Raw genomic sequence first — 13140 nt, forward strand, 5'->3', positions numbered from 1 at the left:
TGTTTGACCTATGTGATTGTATGGATGAGTAGGGTTAAGGCCTCATTCAAGTGCTGGTCTATATTAATCACTAATTTAGGAAAACAGTCTTCCTTTTCTCCTTCTGTCTCTCTTTTTTTTGTGTTTGTGCTGTTGCATTGGTGATTTCTCTTTTCATGATATATATATATATATATATATATATATATATATATATATATATATATATATATATATATATATATATATATATATATACATATGTATATATATATATATATATATATATATATATCCATAGCTCATTAATTTTAATGAAGAGACTGTTCAAATAAAACACTGATTGCGTGATGTTTGGTATGTCATTCACATCCCATCTCATTGTACTATAGCATCATTGCGATATCTGATACAGCAGCGAAACTTCATTTAGTCTGGTGATCTCAATGTGATCAATATTTTCTATCGTTCAGGGGAAGCTGACTTTCTGCCACTTGGTGTACATCTTGGAAAACTTAGTTTGTCACACAATCTCGCCACGCTTGGCACAGTCCGCAAGACGCTTGGCACACTCCCCAAGACGCTAGGCATAGTTCTGCCGCGCTCGGCACACCCAACCTGGTGTACATGATTTTTTAGAGAGAGGAACTCCTCATTGCTTCTATGAAAAATCAAATATGCCTTATTTGCAAAACATTATCATTATTTACGACAAAATGATTAGCTCTTTAAAAGACAATATATTCCGTAGCTACTAGGGTCACACTTCATTTTATTTCAATAGATTTATAGCAAAATTTATTTAATGCCAAAAATGAGTTATATTCCAATCAGTTTCTGAAACAAGGCATGTTTTGTATTCACGTTAATAATATGTACTTGAAGTGCACATCTTTTCTAAGATCTCTCTATTATTTTGCATTTACAGCGATATACTGCCTCTTTACATAAATTTTCTTCCTATCCACTTAATGTCCCATACACAACGAAACACTAATACTAATACACATCTAATTTAAGCCAATCAGGATTGGCACAACTGCATCCTGGATATTAGGGGGCCATGCTCGGGTGCCCATAAGGGAGGGGGTAGGGGGCGCCAGTCCCCCTGGATGAATAAAACTGCCTTGTGTTTTTATATTTTTGTTTCAGAGATTTCTATTATACAGTATTGGAAGTGCTGATTATACCAGATAAACATCCCCCACCCCCTAAAATTCAGCTTATGGGCACCCTTGGAGCCATGTGAAACCAGCAGGCTTCATGTTGTGCACGGTTTATCTAGATGTTGAACACTGATGGTTAATCTGAAATCAATTCAATTTGTGAGTTTTATTTTGGTTTAACAATGTCAAACTTAAGATTCTGGCTTTCATTTTACAAATTGGTGCCACAAATTGGGGAAGTTTTGGGAAATGATTACGGAGTTGCTTGCGCCAAGGACGGATCTAGAGCTGTCAGCACCCGGGTTAAGAATGGCTTTCGGTGCCTTCCGGTGAACCAACCATTATAGATATCATATTATGGTTATTTTACTTCTCTAAAGAATATATCTGTTCATTATATATTTATTTAATTGTTTTATTTTCATTAATTTATCTTTATGTAAATCCTAATATGTACAACATGGTCCAAGAAAACTCTAAGATTCCATGTAACAACATTTTATTGGTGACACGGTATGCCTACATGTCTGTTAAACGAAAAGCACCCAAGAAGTAAAGTTAGGTTAATTCCAGTGAAATACACAAAAACATGAAGATAATATATACTTTAGAAACAAAATTATGGAAACTACGACAAGGAATTACGAAAAGCAGACCGCGCAGAACGCATTCTGTGAAATTATATATAAAAAAAACAAGTTTTTTTAAATGAAAGTAAGGAGCAACATTAAAACTTAAAACAAACAGAAATTACTCGGTATATGAAAGGGGCTTTTCCTCCTCAACGCCTCGCTCTTTACGCTAAAGTTTGACTCTTTCTCTTAACTCTATTTTTAAAACAATATGAAACTTCCCCCTTCATTGAAACTCTCTTCCCCCATGAGAAGTTTCTTCATGGATATATCTTCCCAAGTAACCCCTCCCCCCCCCCCCAAATATCCCCACTAAACCAAAAAAATCCCCCTGAAAACGTCTGTACACTTCCCAGTAACCATTACTATATGTAAACACAGGTCAAAGTTTGTAACTTGCAGCCCCTCCCACGGGGACTGCGGGGGAGTAAGTCATCCCCAAAGACATAGTTAATAGGTTTTTCGACTATGATGAATAAAATGGCTATCTCAGAATTTTGATCTGGTGACTTTGGGAAAAAAATGAGCCTGGGAGGGGGCCTAGGTGCCCTCCAATTTTTTTGGTCACTCAAAAAGAGCACTAGGACTTTTAATTTCCGTCAGAATGAGCCCTCTTGCAACATTCTAGGACCACTCAGTCGATACGATCACCCCTGGGGAAAAAAAAACAAAAAGACGAACAAATAAACACGCATCCGTGATCTGTCTTCTGGCAAAAAATGCGAAATTCCACATTTTTGTAGATTGGAGCTTGAAACTTCTACAATAAGGTTCTCTAATACACTGAATCTGATGGTGTGATTTTGTTAAGATTGTATGACTTTTAGGGGGTGTTTCCTCCTATTTTCTAAAATGAGGTAAATTTTCTCAGGATCGTAACTTTTGATGGGTATAACTGATCTTGATGAAACTTACATATTTAAAATCAAAATTAAAATGCGATTCTTTTGAAGTAACTATTGGTATCAAAATTCCATTTTTTAGAGTTTCGGTTACTATTGAGCCGGGTCGCTCCTTACTACAGTTCGTTACCACGAACTGTTTGCTACTTATTTAACCTGGCCCTTTATCCCCTCAAAATATAAATATTTAATTAAAGTATGCCTGCATCGTAAATTTCTCCCTTAAAAAAAAAAAAAAAAAAAAAAAAAAAAAAAAAAAAAAAAAAATCATAACCAATTCCAGAGAGGCAAACCTTTTTTTTTCCGATCTTTGACAGCATAATTCTTGATCGTGCTGTCTGTTCCATTAAACAGACAAGTAGGCCTACCGGTGACACAGCACACATACAACTTAAATTCCATACAATCAATCTTATCTTGTACATTAAAACCCATTAAAATGAACGTTAAAAGGAAATATTGGATAATTGTGGCATGTCAGGAATTTGGAATAAGGTGGGGGAAGAATAGGAGGAGATGTAGGCTCAGTGACTCAGGAAGTATAGGTAGTGCTGAAGGAGCAGTAAATATATCTGTGGCAGAGGGGCTAGAAAACGGTGGCGTCTCTCAGTGTCTACATTAAAGTCAGGCAGACAGTTTCGTGCGAGGTTTCACGGGGAGTGTATCAGGTGGCTTGTTTTAACAAGGGATAGTTTATGTCATCTGGAGAACGATGGGAAGTTTGGACCACAGAAAAGTGCATGTTTATTTCTGTTGCATGAAGATAATGAGATTATGGAGCTCTGCAGACATGATGAGTTGGATGATTCTACTGATCGGTGGGGAAGGGGAGCAATTGATGTTGGATTTCTTATGAGTAAGTATCGATTTTATATTATGAATGTGAAGAAGTGCGTACATGTGGCGATATATCATAGAGCGATTTTTTTTTCGAGAACTAAAGATCAACGACGTAAGAAAAGATGATCTTGAAGAAAATAAGTATATTTAAAGTGAGGGCCAGAAGCTGTTTTATTTTTTTTGGTGAATGTTACTTTTTCGTGTTGTTTTCTTTTTTTTTGTAATCATGGCCCACGTGGGACTAGTGGTGAACATCATACATCACATCATATCAAAAACTTGAATCAGCAGGTCACCAATAAAAAATTTGAGATTATTTTTTAATTAAAATAGTCATTAATCAAAATACAGATTAATTTATTATAAACCAATGACTAATAACAAAATCGAATTGTAATTCAAAACTAACAATATACAAAAATAAATTAATCACATTTCTGACAGCAGAAGTCGATAGAGATCTCATTTACCTAGAACCTAGAAATTCTCAATTTCGACAAAAAGTAAGATTTTCCTTCTGATTTAGGGTAGCTAGGTAATAAAATATACTGTTTACCAAACCTGAGTGGTATTTTAAGTAACTGATTGAAAAATAAAGATTTTGTTAGATTTGAAGTATAAACAATTATACTGTAAAAAATAGCAGCATGAAAATCATCACACTTAGTGTGATTGAAAAAAACACAACAACAACAACTGGGTACTACCCAAGGCCGTATCCAGGGGGGCATGGGATTTGAACCCCCCTCCCCGAAAAGTTTGCCCGACACGTAAAAAACAAAAAAAATCCCCCTTCGAATAAATCCTGGATACGGCCCTGGTACTACCGTACAAGCCAGAAATCACTCGAGAAGTTTGCTCAGTTGAATCTCAGATAACCGGTTTATACCTGTCTGTACTCGGAGACAATTAGCCTAGGCCTAAGGGAAAAACTACTTTGTGGTTATTTTTTCAATTAAATATTTAATTTATAGAGTCGGTATTTTGGTTAGGCTAAGTATTTAATATAGTGCGGTTCCAGGTCGCCCCCCTTCCATAATTCGTTGTTCTAGTTTACACAATTTTGTTACTTAAATATTATATTTTCATCATATTTTGGTATATTTCATTATGATTAACATAACTTCACTCCTCGAGTGTGTTTTGGATTGCACGGTAGTACCAACAACCGTTATCCAAATGGGAAGCGGCTTGGTGTAGGAGTGAGTTATTAGTAATAGTAGTAGTAGAATGAGTCTTTTGAAAGGCCTTTGAACAGCTGCTGTTTATACACTGGAAAAAAAAATCCAACTAGATCATCACAATTTGGTGTTAATTCGTTTAATATTCAAAAATGAAACACAAAACAAAATGTCTTCAAAGATAACATGACGTGCTCAGTCCCTGTGAAAAGGACAATACGATGTGAACAATTTTCTACTTTTAAACTTATAATTTTCGGAGTTTGTTTCAACTTTTCACAATTTTTGACCCGTCAATCGGTTTTAACCTGCATCTTCTAAACTACTTAGCTGAAAAAAGGAAAAAAGAAAAGTATGTTCTAAGATTCTACAAATTTGTCGAAGTGATAAAATCAAACATTACTTAATTATTCTTATTATAGCAACAACAAAAAAATTCTGATATTTCTAAAATATTCATTGTATATCTCAATGAAAAAAAAATGGTGTGTAATTAAACAAACAAAAAACTCGTTGGGCAGGCTAGCTTTAGATAACCGATGCATGGCATCACACGAAAATTACGGTCTTAATTAGTGCCTTATATTGTGTTTTCTAAGTGCACAATAATGGTTAGTAGACACTGACAAAGACTGCATTTGTAGGCCTAATTGGTAGAAGACCTATTTTTGTAAAGGTCCTCTTTGCAAAAGGTAGAGCAGACGCATGGTAGAAGTTCGTATTTGGGATCTCGTGGAATGTTCTAATAGAGCAACTATTTCTAAATTTTCTGGGGTTCAAAGAAACGCTAGAAGTCCTGAACAAAAACGAAGTACTCTATGAAACACTGGACCATTTTGTGTTTGACAGTAAAAATTCACTATTAGGATTAAACCATTTCGTTCCAAAACAGTTTTCCATGGTCGGTAGTTGTCAAATGCAGAAGATGTTAATCTGAATGTCTGTCGTCCGAAGTTGGTGATAACGACATTCACCGGTATATGTCCGAAATACCTTTTTTCTCCTTGGATTTAGTCCAAGTTGCCAGTCAGCTTTTTCAGCTTTATGCAAGGTTTGATGGTGACAGGTTAGGTTAGAATTCTAATCCATTTCTGAGAATTACAACCGGATTTAATCTGACCTAACCCAGCCTAATCTAACTTTAAGTTTTACCATGAAAGTTTGCATAAGACTGAAAAAACTGATCCGCAAATATAATTGAATCCAAGCAGAGAAAAAGGAATTTCGAACATTCACCGGTGAATTAACCATTAATCCGATTTCGGACATTCACAGTAACATACACATTGCTTTTATTTCCGTACCTCGTATGCTACCAAAAATGCGACAAAAGTTCTTGCTTACGGTTACGAAAATTTCTTGCTTACGGTTGCGCCTAATTAATACTCCTTTGCATACTTCCGTTCAAAGAAAGACTTTTTTCGTTTTTCTCTATCTCTGATCGCTTTCAGGTCATGGTGGAATCCCCCCTGTGTGAAAAATATTTCCCAGAAATCCTTCCATCCCCCACAACTGAAAGTTTCTTCCTCGGAAAATTCCCCCAGAGAATCCTAATTGCACTGAAAATTCCCCCGGAGCATCTCCACATGTAAAATGCGGTCGCCAACGACAGAGTATGACAAATAAAATGAATTTCCTATAGGAACTATGGCAAATTCCCCCGTGTAAATTCTCCATCCCAAGGGAAAATTCTGACCGTAGAAAATCCATCCACACAAGATCCACTGTCCTGAAAAATGTCGGTATACTTCCCAATAACAAATACTTAACCTAAACAATGGGCGAATGTTTTAACTTGCAGCCCTTCCTTCAGGGGCTCTGGGGGGCCATGTCATTTTCAAAGACATAATCATAATGTTAATCATAACGTAATAATCATAACGTTCGTGGTAATGAACGTTCATCTATATTGAACAAAATGGCTATCTCAAAATTATGACATGACATTTTTGGAGAAAAAAGGGTGTTATATTATTGCCCTTCAGTTTTTTTGAATTTATCAGGGGCACTAAAACGTTCAATTTCCGTTCAAATGCGTTCTGTCTCAATATTCTTGGACTATTGGTTCGATACGATCACCCCTAGGAAGAAAAAGAAGAAACAAACAAAAAGAACACGCATCTGTGATATAGATTCTGGAAAAAAAATACCAAGTTCCACATTTGTAAAGATGGGAGCTTGAAAACTCTACAGAAGGGTTCTTTAATAGCCTGAATCTTATGGTGGAATTCTTAATCTTGAATTCCTTGACTTTTGAGGAATCTCCCCCCCCCCTTTTCGGCAAATTTTATCTGGCTCGTAACTTTTGATGCAAAGTATTAAACTTAATGAATTTTTATGTACATATTTAGAATTAGCATAAAATATATAATTTTTTCGGTGTATTTATTTTTTCATAATTCTGATTTTTAGGGTTTCGGTTATTATCCGCCCGAATTTCTCCTTACAGTCCGTTACCAGGAACTGTTTCAAAAAAAAAAAAAAATATATAACCAAACAGATGCTCCGGACCAGCCAAAAAAGACCAGCTATTGATGAAATCCAATGTCCCCTACCCTCCCAAAAAACAAAAAACATATTGGCTAGTGGAGCCTCAAAGCACCGCTAATATGTTTTTTTTTTACTGAGGAAGTGTTCTCCTTTAAGATTTTATTTCAAGAACGTCTAAGCCTAAATCTCTTGTTATTTCTAGAATATTCAACACATCATTTAGACCTAACAATCTCTTACAATACATAAGCTAAATTCTTCCTAACCCAAGTTCCTTCTCACTGCTCCACAACTCTGAGCTGTAATCTTTAGGTGAAACCAACCTCCCTTCAAAAATTCTCTTCTGCAGCTTAACTTCCGTTAGGCCTAGCTCGTAATTCACTGCCATCTGGCTATAGTAAAGATTTGACACACTATGCAAGTTTTATTGTAATTCCAAGATATAAAATTTGTCACTATATACCCTAATTTTTTGGTAAACCTTCTAACAACGTTTAATTTTACTCTAAACTTAGTTTAAAAATTTACTTCAAATTTAGTAAATGCGTAAAATAAGATTAATAGATTTATTAAATTTATTTGCGGTCAAAGATTGTAAAGTCAACGAATTTAATCAAATATTTTGCTAATAGTATAAGTTTTAAGCAAAATCCAATATAGTATTTTAACATTTCCGTAGAACTAATCTTGCAATTTAATAAAACTGATACAACAAAACTAATCAAACAGTTCGTGGTAATGAACTATAGTAAGGAGCGACCCGGCTCAAAACTCTAAAAAACGGAATTTTGATACTAATAGAAGCATCAAAAGAATCAGATTTTTATGCTGATTTTAAATGTATAAGGTTCATCAAATTTAGTCACAGTCATCAAATGTTACGAGCCTGAGAATATTTACCTTGTTTTGGAAAATAGGGGAAACAACCCCTAAAATTCATACGATCTTAACGAAAATCACACCAATTTTCAAGCTCTTATGTAAAAAAAATGTGCAACTTAGTATTTTTTGCCAGAAGACCGATCACAGGTGCGTGTTTAGTTGTTTGCTTGTTTTTTTTCCCCCAGGGGGTGATCGTATCGACCAAGTGGTCCTAGAATGTCGCGAGAGGGTTCATTCTAACAGAAATTAAAAGTTCTAGTGCCCTTATTAAGTGACCACAAAAGTTGGTGGGCACCTACCAATTTGTTTTTTTTTGGAAATGATTACGGAGTTTTTTTATTTTATTGGTAGGAAAACCTACCAAGTTTTGGGAAATGATTACGGAGTTGCTTGCGCCAAGGACGGATCTAGAGCTGTCAGCACCCGGGTTAAGAATGGCTTTCGGTGCCTTCCGGTGAACCAACCTATTATAGATATCATATTATGGTTATTTTACTTCTCTAAAGAATATATTTATTCATTGTATATTTATTTAATTGTTTAATTTTCATTAATGTATCTTTATGTAAATCCTAATTTTTACAACATTGTCCAAGAAAACTCTAAGATTCCACGTAACAACATTTTATTGATGACATGGTAGGCCTACATGTCTGTTAAACGGAACACACCCAAGGAGTGAAGTTAGGTTAAATCCAGTGAAATATACAAAAACATGAAGATACTATATACTTTAGAAACAAAATTATGGAAACTACGACAAGAAATAACGAAAAGCAGACCGCGCAGAACGCATTATATGAAATGCTTACTTAACCTGACCCTTAATCCCCTCAAAATATAAATATTTAATTAAAGTATGCCTACATCGTAGTTTTCTCCCTCAAAATAAAAAAAAGTCATAACCAATTCCAGAGAGGCAAAACTTTTCATTTCCGATCTTTGACAGTATAATTCTTGATCGTGCTGTCTGTTCCGTTTAACAGACAAGTAGGCCTACCGGTGACACAGTACACATACAATTTAAATTCCATACAATCAATCTTATCTTGTACATTAAAACCCATTAAAATGAACATTAAAAGGAAATATTGGATAATTGTGGCATGTCAGGAATTTGGAATAGGGTGGGGGAAGAATAGAAGGAGATGTAGGCTCGGTGGCTCCGGAAGTACAGATAGTGCTGAAGGAGCAGTAAATATATCTGTGGCAGAGGGGCTAGACAACGGTGGTGTCTGTCAGTGTTTACATTAAAGTCAAGCAGGCAGTTTCGTGCGAGGTTTCACGGGGAGTGTATCAGGTGGGTTGTTTTAACAAGGGATAATTTATGTCACCTGGAGAACGACGGGAAGTTTGGACCACAGACAAGTGCATGTTTATGCATGAAGATAATGAGAATATGGAGCTCTGCAGACATGATGAGTTGGATGATTCTACTGATCGGTGGGGAGGGGGAACAATTGATGTTGGATTTCTTATGAGTAAGTATCGACTTTATATTATGAATGTGAAGAAGTGTGTGCATGTGGCGATGCATCATAGAGCGATTTTTTTTTCGAGAACTAAAGATCAACGACGTAAGGACAGATGATCTTGATGAAAATAAGTATATTTAAAGTGAGGACGGGAAGCTGTTTTCTTTTTTTTCGTTTTGTTTTCTTTTTTTTTGTAATCATGGCCCACGTGGGACTAGTGGTGAACATCACATATTACATCATATCAAAAACTTGAATCAGCAGGTCACCAATAAAAAACTTGAGATTATTTCTTAATTAAATAGTCTTTAATCAAAATACAGATTAATTTATTATAAACCAATGACTAATAACAAAATCGAATTGTAATTCAAAACTAACAATATACAAAAATAAATCAATCACATTTCTGACAGCACAAGTCGATAGAGATCTCATTTACCTAGAACCTAGAAATTCTCAATTTCGACAAAAAGTAAGATTTTCCTTCTGATTTAGGGTAGCTAGGTAATAAAATATACTGTTTACCAAACCTGAGTGGTATTTTAAGTAACTGATTGAAAAATAAAGATTTTGTTAGATTTAAAGTATAAACAATTATACTGTAAAAAATAGCAGCATGAAAATCATCACACTTATTGTGATTGAAAAAAAACAACAACAACAACAACTGGGTACTACCCAAGGCCATATCCAGGGGGGCATGGGGTTTGAACCCCCCTCCCCGAAAAGTTTGCCCGACACGTAAAAAAAATAAAAAAATCCCCTACGAAATAAATCCTGGATACGGCCCTGGTACTACCGTACAATCCAGAAATCACTCGAGAAGTTTGCTCAGTTGAATCTGAGATAACCGGTTTATAGCTGTCTGTACTCGGAGACAATTAGCCTAGGCTCAAGGGAAAAGCTACTTTGTGGTTATTTTTCAATTAAATATTCAATTTATATTCGGTATTTTGGTTAGGCTAGGTATTTAATATAATGCGTTCAAGGCCCCCCCCCCCTTCCGTAATTTGTTGTTGTAGTTTACACAATTTTGTTACTTAAATATTATATTTTCATCATATTTTGGTATATTTCATTATGATTAACATAACTTCACTCCTCGAGTGTGTTTTGGATTGCACGGTAGTACCAACAACCGTTATCCAAATGGGAAGCGGCTTGGTGTAGGAGTGAGTTATTAGTAATAGTAGTAGTAGAATGAGTCTTTTGAAAGGCCTTTGAACAGCTGCTGTTTATACACTGGAAAAAAAATCCAACTAGATCATCACAATTTGGTGTTAATTCGTTTAATATTCAAAAATGAAACACAAAACAAAATGTCTTCAACGATAACATGACGTGCTCAGTCCCTGTGAAAAGGATAATACGATGTGAACAATTTTCTACTTTTAAACTTTTAATTTTCGGAGTTTGTTTCAACTTTACACAGTTTTTGACCCGTCAATCGGTTTTAACCTGCATCTTCTAAACTACTTAACCGAAAAAAGGAAAAAAAACGTATATTCTAAGATTCTACAAATTTGTCGAAGTGATAAAATCAAACATTCCTTAATTATTCTTATTATAGCAACAAAAAAAATTCTGATATTTCTAAAATATTCATTGTATATCTCAATGAAAAAAAAATGATGTGTAATTAAACAAACAAAAAACGCGTTGGGCAGGCTAGCTTTAGATAACCGATGCATGGCATCACACGAAAATTACGGTCTTAATTAGTGCCTTATATTGTGTTTTCTAAGTGCACAATAATGGTTAGTTGACACTGACAAAGACTGCAATTGTAGGCCTAATTGGTAGAAGACCTATTTTTGTAAAGGTCCTCTTTGCAAAAGGTAGAGCAGACGCATGGTAGAAGTTCGTATTTGGGACCTCGTGGAATGTTCTAATAGAGCAACTATTTCTAAATTTTCTGGGGTTCAAAGAAACGCTGGAAGTCCTGAACAAAAACGAAGTACTCTATGAAACACTGGACCATTTTGTGTTTTGACAGTAAAAATTCACTGTTAGGATTAAACCATTTCGTTCCAAAACAGTTTTCCATGGTCGGTAGTTATCAAATGCAGAAGATGTTAATCTGAATGTCTGTCGTCCGAAGTTGGTGATAACGACATTCACCGGTATATGTCCGAAATACCTTTTTTCTCCTTGGATTTAGTCCAAGTTGCCGGTCAGCTTTTTCAGCTTTATGCAAGGTTTGATGGTGACGGGTTAGGTTAGAATTCTAATCCATTTCTGAGAATTACAACCGGATTTAATCTGACCTAACCCAGCCTAATCTAACTTTAAGTTTTACCATGAAAGTTTGCATAAGACTGAAAAAACTGATCCGCAAATATAATTGAATCCAAGCAGAGAAAAAAGAATTTCGAACAATCACCGGTGAATTAACCATTAATCCGATTTCGGACATTCACAGTAACATACACATTGCTTTTATTTCCGTACCTCGTATGCTACCAAAAATGCGACAAAAGTTCTTGCTTACGGTTACGAAAATTTCTTGCTTACGGTTACGAAAATTTCTTGCTTACGGTTGCGCCTAATTAATACTCCTTTGCATACTTCCGTTCAAAGAAAGACTTTTTTCGTTTTTCTCTATCTCTGATCGCTTTCAGGTCATGGTGGAATCCCCCCTGTGTGAAAAATATTTCCCAGAAATCCTTCCATCCCCCACAACTGAAAGTTTCTTCCTCGGAAAATTCCCCCATGGAGAATTTTTCCTAGCGATTCTTCCCACATGGAGAAATTCTCCCGCGGGAACTCCCCCCCGTAAAAATTCCCCAGAGAATCCTAATTCCACTGAAAATTCCCCCGGAGCATCTCCACATGTAAAATGCGGTCGCCAACGACAGAGTATGACAAGTAAAATGAATTTCCTATATGAACTATGGCAAATTCCCCCGTGTAAATTCTCCATCCCAAGGGAAAATTCTCCCCGTAGAAAATCCATCCACAGAAGATCCACTGTCCTGAAAAATGTCGGTATACTTCCCAATAACAAATACTTAACCTAAACAATGGGCGAATGTTTTAACTTGCAGCCCTTCCTTCAGGGGCTCTGGGGGGCCATGTCATTTTCAAAGACATAATCATAGGAACGTTCATCTATATTGAACAAAATGGCTATCTCAAAATTATGACATGACATTTTTGGAGAAAAAAAGGGTGTTATATAATTGCCCTTCAGTTTTTTGAATTTATCAGGGGCACTAAAACGTTCAATTTCTGTTCAAATGCGTTCTGTCTCAATATTCTTGGACTATTGGTTCGATACGATCACCCCTAGGAAGAAAAAGAAGAAACAAACAAAAAGAACACGCATCTGTGATATAGATTCTGGAAAAAAATTACCAAGTTCGACATTTGTAAAGATGGGAGCTTGAAAACTCTACAGAAGGGTTCTTTAATACCCTGAATCTTATGGTGGAATTCTTAATCTTGAATTCCTTGACTTTTGAGGAATCTCCCACCCCGCCCTTTTTCGGCAAATTTTATCAGGCTCGTACTTTTGATGCAAAGTATTAAACTTAATGAATTTTTATATACATATTTAAAATTAGCATAAAATATATAATTTTTTCGGT

This window comes from Artemia franciscana, chromosome 21, assembly GCF_032884065.1.
Source record: "Artemia franciscana chromosome 21, ASM3288406v1, whole genome shotgun sequence".
Taxonomy (NCBI): Eukaryota; Metazoa; Arthropoda; class Branchiopoda; order Anostraca; family Artemiidae; genus Artemia; species Artemia franciscana.